This window comes from Lampetra fluviatilis, chromosome 49 (assembly GCF_964198595.1).
Source record: "Lampetra fluviatilis chromosome 49, kcLamFluv1.1, whole genome shotgun sequence".
In the NCBI taxonomy this organism is placed as follows: Eukaryota; Metazoa; Chordata; class Hyperoartia; order Petromyzontiformes; family Petromyzontidae; genus Lampetra; species Lampetra fluviatilis.
Window position 1 is genome coordinate 1,765,674 of NC_136323.1, and position 15,550 is coordinate 1,781,223.

The window sequence follows — 15,550 nt, forward strand, 5'->3', positions numbered from 1 at the left end:
GACTTGTGGTTGTGTAATTTGTATACTTTAAACGCAAATAATCACGGCTGACGCATTCCGCCTCCCGTGCAAGGGCCTGCTTAAATCATGCCGTCAAAATCAATGTTTGGTGTCTTGCACAAGAGCAAACTTGCAGAGATTTTGGCGGGGCACAGGCTGATGCACTCCCATTTCCCCCAGTGGGAGTTAGAAGTAGGCATATTGATCAAGACCGGGGAGTCTTTTGGTCTCCAATAAACTGATGTAACAGCAACTGTCCGGGTATATGTATACCTTGTTGTTTTACAGCACTGTTTTTTTTCTTACACACCACGACTTTTAATTCCACGACCGATCAATCACATCCCTGGCACCGCGAGTCATTCCTCGGCATGTGCTTCAACAAATGAGGCGAGCAAATCCACCGCCCCCCTCAATTTCCGTCTCAGGCGAGCACCACATTTTGCCGGTTGTGGAAAATTCTGGTACCTGTCCAAAGCCGTTGCCACCGGACACTCGGAGAGGTGACAACCTCCACGTGCTCCAGAGCGTGTACAGCTTTACGTTCAGAAAGCCCGACCCATCGAGAAAGTCCGAGCAATTCCCCCGTCCAGCAACCAGCCTGCCCCACTGCTGCATGGGTTTGGAGAATGGGTGATTGTACCAAGTTGATGGCGCTCTGTTTTTTTTTATAATGCTCTTTGAATGTCTGCTCAAATGTTACGACGAATAAAAACGTTACGTGGGAAATCGACGCGCGTCCTTGATGATTACCGTAATATCCTTGGTTCTTTCTGTAAAGTCACGTAGAAGGGAAATAATAAAATAATAGAAATATAAAACTATATTTATATTTTATTATTTCCCTTCTACGTGACTTTATCGAAAGAACCAAGAATATGAATCCCTGCAGTCACGAAAGCTTGAAATCAAGATTACCGTAATATTTTGGCACAGCCCCTAAAACGCCATCAACGAACTTTAAACAACCCGCACCCACCCAAGCGTACTCGCCCTTATCCATCCCAACACTCGCCCATATCCATCCCAACACTCACCGATATACATCTACTCGCCCATATCCATCCCCTACTCCCCAAAATGCAGCCCCTACTCAACCATACAAAACCCCTACTTGCCAATATACATCCCTTACTAATCCACACCCAACCAGCCACCCCTTACCCTACCCACTGCTCAACAACATCAACAGCTAATGTTCACCACTCTGGCTCGGTGCACTTTGAGGCCACGTGAAGTGTCCGCGACTTGGGTTGACTGAGGGGCCGTCCATAAATGACGTCACGCACCTAGGGGGGTGGTGGGGGGGGTCAGACATTTGTGACGATGTGTGACTAGGGGGGGGGAGATTTGAGAAATATGACGTCACATGAAATTGCGCAACTTTAAATAAATATAGACAACACGTTACACTTAATAAAATAGACGTTTTAATAAATGTTTTCTCCTACAACATCAGAGTGCAACGCCACATTAAATACGCACTACAATGACAATAGTTTAAAGCGATTTGAAGCATGTTTTATTTTCAAAATATAAATATGGTTTTGGGGGGGGGCAGAGCTTTGTGAAGTCATATTTGAGGGGGGTCGGACTGTGACGCCGTGTGACGAGGGGGGGGGGTCAAAATCGTCCAAAATCGCGTGACGTCATTTATGGACGGCCCCTGACGGTTATGACTGACAGATGCACCACGTGCTCCCCCCCCCCCCCCCCATTACGCTGCGATTTAGCGCCGCTCCTCTCAGCCCTCCGTGGTTGTTGTCGTGAATGCGACTGCCCGGCCTGCACACTCGGCAAGCCAGCCACAGGTGAGCCAGCCACGGGCGAGCCAGCCACAGGTGAGGCGATCCAGCCACCCGCCCCTTGTGCCCTCCCTCGCCCCGCACGCACCACGCGGCCCGGCTCCGGCGAGTCCGCGGGTCACGGTTGCGAGGGACGCGGCGGAGGAGGAGGGAGGGAGGGCGAGAGGCGAACCCGGCACTCGCATTGCCTCCGCAGAGTCACCTAGAGCCAGCAGCAGGTATCACCACGTCTACCCGTGCGGGATGTCAAGTTATGACTCCAGGAAGCACGCCAATGTTGACAACATTGGGCACTGTTGGGCCAGCGTTCCGCGTTGACTGGCGGTCTGTGTTGGCACCCTCCGCTGCGCGTTCTGCTGGCTGGCAGGCTCCATCAACGCCGGGGGGTCGTCTTCGCCACCCACCCAACCACCCAGCCACCTAGCCAGCCACCCAGTCACCCACCCAACCACCCAGCCACCCACTCAGCCACCTAGCCAGCCACCCACTCACCCAGCCACCCACCCAACGACCCAGCCACCCACCTAGCCACCCATCCATCCACCCAGCCACCCAGCCATCCACCCACCCAGCCACCCATCCAGCCACCCAGCCACTCACCCAACCACCCAGCCACCCATCCAGCCACCCAGCCACCTAGCCACCCATCCAGCCACCTAGCCACCCAGCCACCTAGCCACCCACCCAGCCACATAGCCACCCACTCACCCACCCCTCCATCCTCTTCGTGCCGTTCCCGTCGGACGGATTCGCCCTCCCAAGCTCCTCTGCCACATGCGGGGCGCCGGCGAGGAGGATGCCGAGAAGGCCGAGGCGGAGGAGGAGTGGTGGGGCGGCGGTGGCGGCGGCGGCACCCCGCCGACCGCGCCGCCGCTGCTGGGGGTCGCGGTGGAGCGCCTGGCGCTGGCGATGCAGGGCGCGGGGCGCGACGCCGCTCGCGAGCGGCTCCTCGCGAAGAGCCCCGAGCGCCTCGCCTGGCTCCGCGCGCTCATCGGCGCAGTGGCGTCGCCCGACACGAGGTGAGCGCGGCGGTGGTGGTGGTGGTGATGGTGGTGGTGGTGATGGTGGTGACGGTGGTGGTGGTGACGGTGGTGACGGTGGGGGTGGTGGTGATGGTGGTGGTGGTGATGGTGGTGATGGTGGTGACGGTGGTGACGGTGGGGGTGGTGGTGGTGGTGGTGATGGTGGTGACGGTGGTGGTGATGATGGTGGTGGTGATGATGGTGGTGGTGATGATGGTGGTGATGGTGGTGGTGATGGTGGTGGTGGTGGTGGTGATGATGATGGTGGTGGTGGTGGTAATGGTGGTGATGGTGGTGATGGTGGTGGTGATGCTGGTGATGCTGGTGATGATGGTGGTGGTGATGGTGGTGGTGGTGATGGTGGTTGTGGTGATGGTGGTGGTGGTGATGGTGGTGATGGTGTTGAAGGGAGCGGTGGCGCCAGCGGTTGGCGCTGCCCTGCGCTACGAACCTGGCGAGCCGAGTTCGATTTCCGATTCCCGCTCACAGCCAACACGGGTTGCGATTATCTGAACCGGTCCTGGTGCCTCCCGTAGGTCGACTCGGCCTCAAATGAGTACCTGGTGCGGTGTGTAAACGTCAACACTGGGGAGATAAAAGCGGCCGGGCGTGGTGTTGGCCACCCACCCCCTCGTGTGCCGTGCCGGCCTTCGTAGGTGCTCGCTAACAGCACTTGTCCCCAACAGTCTGTTCAGGCTATACGGGGGATCTTTGCATTCGGTGATAATGATGATAACGATTCTATCTTTTCTTGTCCATGATGGCAGCAGAAGCTGGAATGTGGACGTATTGGCGGTAACACCGGCGCAGCATATCACACCGCTCATTTATACAACAGCCTAGAATCAAAGCGTGAATCGGCAAATCTGTGCATCGGTCTTGATGTGATCACGTGGCCGAGTTTGAAGCGATTCGACGCTTTGTTAAGTTTACTGAGACTTGCTACCAAAGGCCAACATTGACCGCGACCGTCGATTTGGGCCCGTTGAAGTCTAGGGCACGAGATCTATCAATCAGCGTTGCCTTTGGAACGCGGAGCAAGCCAATCGTCATGCACGAGGCTGGGTGCCGCTGTACGGCGACAGACTGCGAAGCTTCGTGTGTTCAGACGCTCCGACAGACGTTCCGTGTTCCGACCGCTTCGAGATCACGAGAACCGATTTGAACTCGCACCACCACCACCGCCACATTTTCTGATCGGCGTTGCGAATCGCGGGAACGTAAACAATTATTGCGAGAAAACAAGGGGGTATATACATACGGCGTACCACCGGTGTACCGCCAATACGTTGAGGGGTTAAATGCCGTTGTCGAGGTCTGCTGCTGACCACGACGAAGAGGGCTTCAGGCGAGAGAGAGAGTTCGCGTCGTTCTGCTGTTCGCCCTCCGTTGCAGGAGCGCGTGGACTGCAGTGGTTTGCCATGCGGGTCCACAGGTTGGGTGGCATGGCCGTGGTTTGTTCTCGGTGCGTACGTACGCGTCTCGCGTGGGTCTGTGTCGGTCGTGATGATGGATTCGCGTTGTTTACACCTGCAGCCTGAAGTCCATCATCCGAATGCAGTGGGTCCCATCCAAGACATGGGGCGATAGAAGCAGTCTCCAATTTTCTTTTCAAATCCTGGTGGGGGTGGAGGTGGGGGGGGGGGGTTGACTCACCCCATCATCCATTCCCGGAGTCGATAAAAAAACTACCACTTTGTAGGGAAGGCATCGGTGCTTGTCCTATGGATAGATTGCCTTGCCATCCCCATCGCCATAGGAATGTGGAATTTCCACCACCGGCTCTCAGGGCTCTAAAGAGGAGATGATGCTTCAACGCTCGATTGAGCAGCAAATCACAGAGACGTTCTCCTTTCGGTGCATTGATTTGTTACTTCTCAATGCTACAGGCAGACCCTGATGATTGTTGTTATGTTCATTTTTAGAGATACGGAGCACAGGAAATGCAATAAATGTTTGTTTTCACGATAAATGTGTGGGGTGGGGGGCAATGCGATTTCGGTTTGAAGCCCCCCTTAAAAAGTTCCTCTGCAGGGCGTCGGCATGCAAATTATTGCGAAATTCAAAAAGTGACACCGCTAAGCTACTCAATTGGGATTATACACAGCAGCAACAATGATCTCCCCCTCAAGGCAGACTCACGGCCACGTCACCAGTGGAGATGGGACTCATCCTGGTCCTAGAGATGGCGTGGGGTCCTAGAGATGGAGTGTGGTTCCTGGAGATCACGTGTGGTTCCTAGAGATGGAGTGTGGTCCTAGAGATCACGTGTGGTCCTAGAGACAACGTGGGGTTCCTAGAGATGGAGTGTGGTTTCTAGAGATCACGTGGGGTTCCTAGAGATGGAGTGTGGTTCCTAGAGATCACGTGGGGTTCCTAGAGATGGAGTGTGGTTCCTAGTGATCACGTGGGGTTCCTAGAGATGGAGTGGGGTTCCTAGAGATTACGTGGGGTTCCTAGAGATCGCGTGTGGTCCTAGAGATCACGTGTGGTTCCTAGAGACCACGTGGGGTTCCTGGAGATGGCGTGTGGTCCTAGAGATCGCGTGTGGTCCTGGAGATGGCGTGTGCGTCGGTCTCTCTCTCCCGGGGCCCCGGGGCGCTGCTGTGTGAAGGAGGGACCGCCGTGATGCACACCAGGAGATGCCTCGTGCGGTAACCAGCGGTGCCTCGTTTCAGCTGGAACAGTTCGACGAACGGGAATGATGTTGGCGCGCCACATCCAGCGCGTCTCATTTTTCGTCCTATTACAGGGATATCGGGTATGGTCATATGGGCGACGCAATGGTAAGATGTTAACTACCTCGCCTGGTACGCGGGACGTCGTGGGTTCTATCCCGACCCTGACGCCTGCTACTGTATATGTGGAGTTTGCGGTGTCTCTCTCCCCGTGGTCGCGTGGATTTATCTCCGGGTCCTCCGGTTTTCCCCTCCACATTTAGAAACGGCATCACGCGTTTATAGTATTTGTCTGCGATACATTTCCACACGATGATAATGAGCCACTTCGTTGAGCTATCAGTTTTGGTACAAAATAAAAAAATTGTTAGAAAAAAAAATACATGATAGGTGACGTTTCGGGCAATGACCCTTAATCATAGCACATCGGGCTCCTGGTTACCAGAGTTCTACTTTGTCAGCACGCCTCGTCCACACACGTTCATGTTTTGGTCACATACCTCTGCACGCACACACGCGCACACATGCACGCACACACACACGCGCGCACAAAAACACACGCACACACGCGCACACGCACACACACACGCACACACGCGCGCACACAAACACACGCGCACACGCACACACACACGCACACACACACGCGCACAAACACGCGAGCACAAACGCACGCGAGCACAAACGCACGCGCACACACACGCGCACACACACACACGCACACACACATACAAACACACGCGCACACACACACACGCACACACGCGCACCTATGTTGAGCTTCTGTTTGCAGTAGCCTAAAATGTAACCAGGGCCGGCCTCTACAATAACAACAACATCTCCCGCGCACCGCACAGCGAGCACCGCACACGCGATGATTTACACCACGCGTGTCCGGCACGGCATTGCCAACGGGTAACAAAGCGTCTCCGAGTCTACGACTGCTTTTATATGGAATGAACGGCGTCCGTTCGTTCGTCGGGTGGTTGTTCGTGTGTTGTTATGTTGATGGTGCACCAGGGAAGAGATAGGGTCACGTGCACGGCCCCGATTTGCCTGGTGCCGCGTGTTCCTTGTCGGGAGCTGTACACACACCACTCGTGTCTTCAGCGGAGCGTGACACAAAACAAAGATAAGGACACAGATCACCCGTGTAGCCTTCGCACACTGTTGGGGCAAGTGCTGTTAGCGAGCAGCACCTGTGAAGGTTGGCACGGCACACGAGGGAGGTGGGTGGCCAGAACCCTGCCCGGCCGCCTTTGTCTCCCCAGTGGCGATGTTTACACACCGCACCAGGTACTTATTTGAGGCTGAGTCGACCTAGGGGAGGCCCAAGACCGGTGCAGATAATCGTTACTTGTGTTGGCCGTGAGCGACAGTCGAACTCGGGTAGCCAGGTTCGTAGCGCAGAGCGCTAACCGCTCCACCACCGCTCCCCACGCACCCACACACACACAGTCACACACTCACACACTAACAAACACTCACACACAGTAACACACACTCACACACTCACCAACAAAGATAAAGATCCCCCATATAGCCTTAACAGACTGTAGGGGCAAGTGCTGTTAGCGAGCACCTATGAAGGCCAGAACGGTACACGAGGGGGTGGGTGGCCAGCACCACGGCCGACCGCCTTTGTCTCCCCAGTGGCGATGTTTACACACCGCACCGGGTACTCATTTCAGACTGAGTCGACCTAGGGGAGGTCCAGGACCGGTTCAGATAATCGTCACTGGTGTTGGCCGTGAGCGGGAATCGAACCCGGGTCGACAGGTTCATAGCGCAGCGCGCTAACCGCTACACTAACACACACCCACACACTCACACACTAACACACACTAACACACACGCTAACACACACACTAACACACACTCACACACTAACACACACACACTAAAACCGCCGCTCTTGTCAGCAGCTCTTCACTCCAGCGCGGTGTGTTGAGGTCCGTGGCGGCTGAGACAGCTACCATGCGTCTCTCCACAGCCGCTCGAGTTGGTTTGACCCGAGCAGAGGGGACGGCAGCCACGCAGTTCTGCGAGGAACTGTCGATGCTTTGTTTTTCGCAATGCACGAGGTGCTTCCTCTACACCAGGGGTGGGGAACGTCCGCCCCGCGGGCCGTATGAGGCCCACGAAATCATTTGGTGTGGCCCTGCCAAGGCAACCGCAGGCGGGACTCGAAATTCAATAAATCTCGGAGCAAACCTGGAAAAGCAGTTGCGAGTAGCAACAACATCATCAATACCAGCTCACATCACACGCCTCGCCAAAGAGAAGCAGTTCCAGCCATCGCGTTAGGGGCGAGTTAATTAAATGTTTGACCAAATATCACAGGCTAATTTTTAAGTTGATTATTTTGTATGGCCCCCGAATTATGTTTTAAATATCCAAATGGCCCTTGGCACAAGAAAGGTTCCTAACCTCTGCTCTACACCTTTCTCTGCGTGTATTTTGCTTTTACCACCGTGGAGTATTCCAGCCTGCCATGGTTTTCCTGCCACGCCGACTTACTCCCGTCAAGAATACGCGAACAGCACACAGCGTCTGTGCCTATCCAAAACAAAAACCCGTCAGCGATTCCTGCAGAAACTGCTTTGTTAGTCATCTCGTCTCATACCTGTCAACCCCTTATCAGAGCCCTACCTCATTACAGACCAATTCAGACCTTACTGGTCACCCCGTGCCCTTATACATCTCAACGTTCATCTTACAAAGTCCCATCACAAGAGAGAAACACAAAAAATAGGCGCAAAACTAAATTGACCGTATTGAAACGGCTGTACGCCGTATGGACCCGGAAACTCTATTTCCCTGCACAAGAATACGGAGCAAACCGTATGGGTTGACAGCTTTATTGTCCGCAATCACCATCAATATAAAGTTGAGCAAATGTGGCCAAAGGTCAGCCAGAGATGGGGCAACTGTGGACCGGCTTCATCCCCGTTTTAGGACTCATCGGCACACCACGGTGACCGGTGCTCAGTGACGCGGAGGTTCTCATCTGGACGCCGCTGGATGTGGAGACCCCCCACTACACTCCACGCCCTGTCCGGGCTCATCAGCACGGCCGGCCACGTGTTTATGAACTCCACTTTTAACCCTCCTCGCACCCCCCCACCCTCTCCTTTTGTCGCAGCCTCGCCTGGTAAACAGAAAGGTGTTTGTAGAAACTGTTTGTACAGGTGGAGCTCGAGGCAGGTAGCCCTGCTAAGTAGAGTCGGCACGCACGCGCACACAAAGACAAAGATCCCCACCCCGCCGTATAGCCTTAGCAGACTGTTGGGGCAAGTGTTGTTCGCGAGTAGCAGCTGTGAAGGCCGGAATGGCACGCGAGAGAGTGGGTGGCCAGCACCACGCCCGGCCGCCTTTGTCTCCCCAGTGGCGATGTTTACTACACACCGCACCAGGTACTCATTTGAGGCTGAGTCGACCTAGGGGAGGCCCAGGACCAGTTCGAATAATATTCACTGGTGTTGGCCGTGAGCGGGAATCGAACTCGGGTCGCCGGGTCCGTGGCGCGGAGCGCGCTGACCGCTCCACCGCTGCCGCCAAATCTCTCTCCTGCCTCGGACTCGTTCCAGCCGCGTGGTTCTTCCTCTCCTTGTCACCGCGGGACAAACAGCGCAGCCAACAACCAACAGCGAATTCACCCCCCCCCCCCCCAAAATGAGCGTCGACGTTATAGGTGCTCGCCTCCCGTTCACAGCCCCCGCAGAGCCGGCGGTGGAAATTCCAAAATTCCACATTGCCGTGACGGGGGCGAGTCCATCCGTGGGACAACGGCGTTATTTTGTGATGCTGCTGCAGCTGCTGCGTTAGCTGTGGTGCACGTGCGGACCGTGACCGTGTCCCCTGGTGGACCGTGACCCCTGGTGGACCGTGACCCCTGGTGGACCGTGACCCCTGGTGAACCGTGACCCCTGGTAGACCGTGACCCCTGGTGGACCGTGTACCCTGGTGGACCGTGACCCCTGGTGGACCGTGACCCCTGGTGGACCATGTCCCCTGGTGAACTGTAACCCCTGGTGGACCGTGACCCCTAGTGGACCGTGACCTCTGGTGGACCGTGATCCCTAGTGGACCGTGACCTCTGGTAGACCATGACCCCGAGTGGACCGTGACCCCTAGTGGACCATGACCTTTGATGGACCGTGACCTCTGGTGGACCGTGACCTCTGGTGGACCTGATCCCTGCCCGCTGCCATTGGCAGTGAGGTCCGCCTCTCCGTGTCGCCAGTGTCAGTGAGGTTGATCGCTCCTCGTTGTGGTTTAAACCTGTCAAGGCGTCCCCCGCAGCTCGTTACTGCGCTTGGATCAAAAGCCAAATATTTGCAAAGCCGTGAAACTTCAAGGGGACCGGCGGTTTGATTGCGCTTGGGCTGCACAGTCCGCGAAGCGTTGTGTTTATAGTGCCACCTCCTGCAGAGTCTGTTAAGCCAAATAAATAGTTGACTTTTGCCCTTTACAATAGCGGACCAGCATTATATTTTGGCAACAGCATCAAAACATTGTGTCGCTAATTTTTTGCACAACTTATCCCTGTGAGTGCAAAGCCTGCGATGAAGATTCTGCGTTCGGGGACCGCTGCGTCTTTTGTATCCGGGACTCCGGTCATGCTGGTTCACAGCTTGAGATCGCTTTTATTATTACGCCTTTTTCCACTGCACATCCGAGCCGCGCCGGGGCCTTGTCGAGCCATCCTGGCGCACCTCAGGGAGATGCCGGCGTGGTTGAAAAAAAAAATTACACCGCAGAAGCCGGGCGGTTTCCGCTCGCGTCACACGCACAGCCGACGAGCAGCGGCGCGTGTCGGTGATGCACGGTGACAGCCTGATGGTGCTGGTTGTTGTAATTACCGGTGAAACGTCACGGTACTTGAATTGTAAATGTTGTTATTGGTTTACTCTTCAACACACTGGTGTGCTGAACTAATAACGAATGGGCATGTTTTGCTACATTACAAACCTTACTAGCTGGCTGTGTCGGGTGGTGGCAGGTTTAACGACACGTTTATATTTACTCGATCTAACCGAAAACAACCCTCTATTATGGATGCTACCACCATGTTTACTATTTCCCTGAGCTTTACACATCGTGTTCTCCACCCGTGTTGAGTCTACCAGACACTGGCTGATTCATCTCATCCACCAGCTCAACTCACCGACACACTGACTCAATCACTCAGTCACTCCCTCACCCACTCACCCACCCACAAACCCAACTACCCACTCACCCACCCACAAACCCAACCCACTCACTCACCACTCACCCACCCATAAACCCAACCACTCACTCACCCACTCACTCAGTCACTCACTGACCCATCTCACCCACCCACAAACCCAACCACTCACTCACTCACTCACCACTCACCCACAAACCCAACCCACTCACTCACCACTCACCCATCCACAAACCCAACCACTCACTCACCCACCCACAAACCCAACCACTCACTCACCCACCCATAAACCCAACCACTCACCCACTCACTCAGTCACTCACTGACCCACTCACCCACCCACAAACCAAACCACTCACTCACCCACTCACTCAACCACACCGCGGGTCACGACACTTTCAATTTCTTCCCTCGCGCCGCCGCTCCACTCTGGAATTTCCTCCTCCCACCCCACCGCTCCTCTTTTGTCCCAAGCCCTAACACCGAGCAGCGACGAACCTCGCTCAATTCACCACTGGCCCTGCGCCCCGCACACCCTCAATCTGAGACCGCAACGTCAACGGTCGCCCGCTCGTCGCTGGCCCCCTGTGGGCCCTCTGCGCCCAGCGGCTGCGTCGTGAAACTGGAGGCGAACGGCCCCTGGGCTGGGCCGACGCTCGCGTTACAGCGCCGAGAAGCGGTGTCGCAATCCGCGCCGAGGTGACGCGTGGAGAGTTTGTTCACTCGAGTGGGGGCGCAGGCCCGGACTTGCCGGCCGATGGAGTGCCCTGTGCGTGTGTGTGCATGTGCGCGCGCGTGTGTGTGCGCGCGCGTGTGTGTGGAGGGTGCAGCGGTGGTGTAGCGGCAAGCGCTACGCTGCGCTACGAACCTGGTGACCCCGGTTCGATTGCCGTTCATGGCCAACACTGGCGACGATTATCCGAACCGGTCATGGGCTTCCCCTAGGTCGACTCAGCTTCAAATGAGTACCTGGTGCGGTGTGCAAATATCCCTACTGGGGAGACAAAGGCGGCCGGACGTGGTGCTGGCCACCCACCCCCTCGTGTTGCGGCCTTCATAGGTCCTTGCCCCAACAGTCTGTTCATAGGCTATATTCATTTCATTTTCATTTCATTTATTTATTTGGTATAGCCCTGTGAGCCATTCGGCTCTTGAATAGGGTGCAACCGCAACAAACAAAAAACAAAAACATGAACAAGAAAACATCTTAAAGTGACTATGTGCAAACAGGAAATCCAAGAAAAGACAGCCAAATATTGCAGAAAAAGCACCGTACACCAACACTGTGTGCAAAAATCCTAGTGGGGTGCAAGTCAAACAACAACAACCACAAGACAACTTAGATTAAGGCAATCAGTCTAACTCTGTACTACAATAAACAAACATGGCCAAACCAAAAAACTTTTCGAAAATCACCAAAATAAAGCCATAAAAGCAATGTAACAGTGATCATAGGAACTGTGACCGAATTTTCACAATGAACGACATAAACAACATGTACCACCAGATCCTGCAGCCATAGCTGGCTGCATGAGTCACTCCACAACAGCAGGAGCATCAGTCGGAGTATCAACATTTTTCAATGCACCTTTAAGATCAGCACACTAAATCAAAACACAGATCATACTTTGCAACGGTCATCCGGAGCGAAACATTGCATTTTAGGCTACTGAATTGCAGTGGTGGGGGGGTGTCTTGGTCCGGGAGATGCTTGCACGGCAAATCGCCCCCCGCACCACGGCACCCGCCAATGACACGACACTTCCGTGCTAATCGGAGTTGGTGCGAGGGAAGGACAACAAGCAAAACGCAGCAAGGCCAGCAGAGCCGTGATATGATTGGGAGGCGGTGATACGGAGCGGTCAGTCGTGTGATTGACTGTGCGCTGTCGGGTGTGTTCCCACATCTCTAACTCGTCGTAACAGACGAATAGTGCGGGGCCCAAAAGCCACAAGTTCAAACAACATGCATACACACGCGTGTACGATAAGAAAAAAGCAAGCACACAGCCTCTGTGCATTGTGCAAACAACCGTCGGCGTTATATGAAGAACTGCGCCGTGGTGCCCTTGCGCCAGGTCACCAGCGCCTGCCCGTCGTTCAGTCATTGATGTTGAAGGTGGCCTCAAGGTGAGACGACCACGAGGCGCGTTCTGTTTCCCCAGGCTGGCCAGCAACGCGACGTTCGTGCTGGGCACCGTGGCGGAGGGCGTTCGCGGCTCGGAGCTGGTGCTGCGTGTGGCGCGGGAGTGCGACGCGGAGCGGCGACTTCGTGGCGGCGGCGGCGATGATGGCGGTGGCCTCCTGCAGCATCTGAGCGCCATGCTGGGCTGGCAGCAGCAGCACGACGCCGTCACCAATGCTGCCGGCACCCTCGGCACCCTGGTAGGTGCGGGGACAAGGAGATGTTCACTCCCTCGCCTGATGTAAAGGATGTCATGGATTCGATGCCGACCCTGACGCCTGCTGTGTATTTGGAGTTTGCGTGTCTCTTTCTCTCTCAGTGGTCATGAGGATTTTCCTCCACATTTAGAATCAGCATCACGCATCTAGAGCATTTGAACTTTCATTTGTGGCCAGGTCGCTTCTGCAAAAGAGCTACATAGTGCTCAGTGCGCCTTACCTGGTAAAAAAATTGTTAAATAAAAAAGCCACTGTGATACTTTACAATTCACCTGCGTCTGACTATGGGGCCAAGCAGGGCCAGGGGCGGGGTTCACGGAGCCTTCATCGTGCGTGACGTCGGTCGGTACGTGGTGAGGAAGCGGCTTCACCACGCGTCACCCGCACGCGATGAGCGAGTGGCGTTACCAGGTAAGGCGCACTGAGCACTATGTAGCTCTTTTGCAGAAGTGACCTGGCCACAATTGAAAGTTAAAATGCTCTAGATGCGTGATGCTGATTCTAAATGTGGAGGAAAGTCCTCACGACCACTGAGAGAGAAAGAGACACGCAAATTCCAAATACACAGCAGGCGTCAGGGTCGACGTCGGCGGGAGTGGAAAACCAAACTTGCGCCGGGCCGGCTCGGAGGTGTCGGTGGCGACTGTCGTCATCGTCGTCGTTGTTGTTGTCGTTGTTGTTGTTTAGGCCGAGAGTGTGGCGGGGAGAGAGTGGCTGCTCTCCGAGGGCTGCGTGGACACGGTCATCGAGCAGGTGACGGCGCTGCTGGGCGGCCAGGCCGGCTGGGCGGCGAGCAATGCCGCGCTGGTGCTGGCGCGCATCTCCATCAGCGAGGCCGGGTGCCAGCGGCTGCTCGCTCACCGCGACGCCGCCGCCACCCTCCAGCGGCTCGTCCAGTCCCTCAGCGTGGACAGCACAGGTCATGTGACGCGCGGCGCCTACGCGGCCAACACCATGACCGCCACCACCGCCACCACCACTGCCACCACCGCCACCACCGCCACCACCGCCGCCACCACCGCCACCACCACCTCCACCACCACCACCACTGCCACCACCACCGGCACGCCACGTCGATGCCTGCTGAATGCGTGCATGTGTGTGTGTGTACATATATGTGTACATGTACACACACATATGGACACATACATGTGTGTGTGTACATGTATGTGTACATGCACAGTGGGGAGCGATAGTGTAGCGGTTAGTGCGCTGCGCTATGAACCCGGCGACCCGAGTTCGATTCCCGCTCACGGCCAACACCAGTGACGATTATCTGAACCGGTCCTGGGCCTCCCCTAGGTCGACTCAGCCTCAAATGAGAACCTGGTGCGGTGTGTAAACATCACCACTGGGGAGACAAAGGCGGCCGGGCGTGGTGTTGGCCACCCACCCCTCGTGTACCATTGCGGCCTTCATAGGTGCTCGCTAACAGCACTTGCCCCTACAGTCTGTTAAGGCTATATGGGGGATCTTTATCTTTGTACATGTACACACACACATGGACACATACATGTGTGTGTACATGTGTATGCGTACATGCGCCGTGCTATGAGACGGAGACTCCATCTGGAGCTCTCACAGAGCAGCGCAATCCTTCGTCCCACGGAAGTGAATATCACTGAGCTCCCTCTGAGACCCCTTCTTGAAGTCACACTCTGGTCCCACACACAGTGGAGGGCAGGACTTTCTCACTTGCTCTGCGGAGAGAAAAGTGTGTCACTTGACAGTCAAACCGGTGTTTTTCGATCCTCAGAGCGGCAATTTTGAGCAGCACCAAATTTTCAACGTCATGGGGGATTCGATGTGCAGTGATTGCGATGGGCATATCGTCAACTTTCTTTGAGTTGGTGGCCTCGACAAGTCGGAGAGTCTTGCGCATGCAATGTGGTGGTCACTTGGCACGCATGCAAGGCATGATGGGGAGTCGTGCCTTCCTGCCTTCTGTGAGCAGCAGCAGCACACCTTTGCACGTGGTTAATTTCTGTTTGGCGATCGTGCTGAGACCTGAAAGTCCACTGCACTTGAGAACCACCCAGTTTAGCCGCAGTGGTGGTGCCGCCAAAGCCCGGATTGGAACCAAGCATCTCGGCCTCCTCGTGGTGCCAGTCGAGGTTCACCCCCATTCACGTGTGTGCGTGCGTGTGTGTCTTCGTGCGTGTGTGTTCGTGCGTGTGTGTTCGTGCGTGTGTGTTCGTGCGTGTGTGTTCGTGCGTGTGTGTTCGTGCGTGTGTGTTCGTGCGTGTGTGTTCGTGCGTGTGTGTTCGTGCGTGTGTGTTCGTGCGTGTGTGTTCGTGCGTGTGTGTGTGTGTGTGTACGTGCGTGCGTGTGTGTGTGTACGTGCGTGTGTGTTCGTGCGTGTGTGTTCGTGTGTGTGTGTGTTCGTGCGTGTGTGTGTGTGTTCGTGCGTGTGTGTGTACATGCGTGCGTGTGTGTGTGTTCGTGCGTGTGT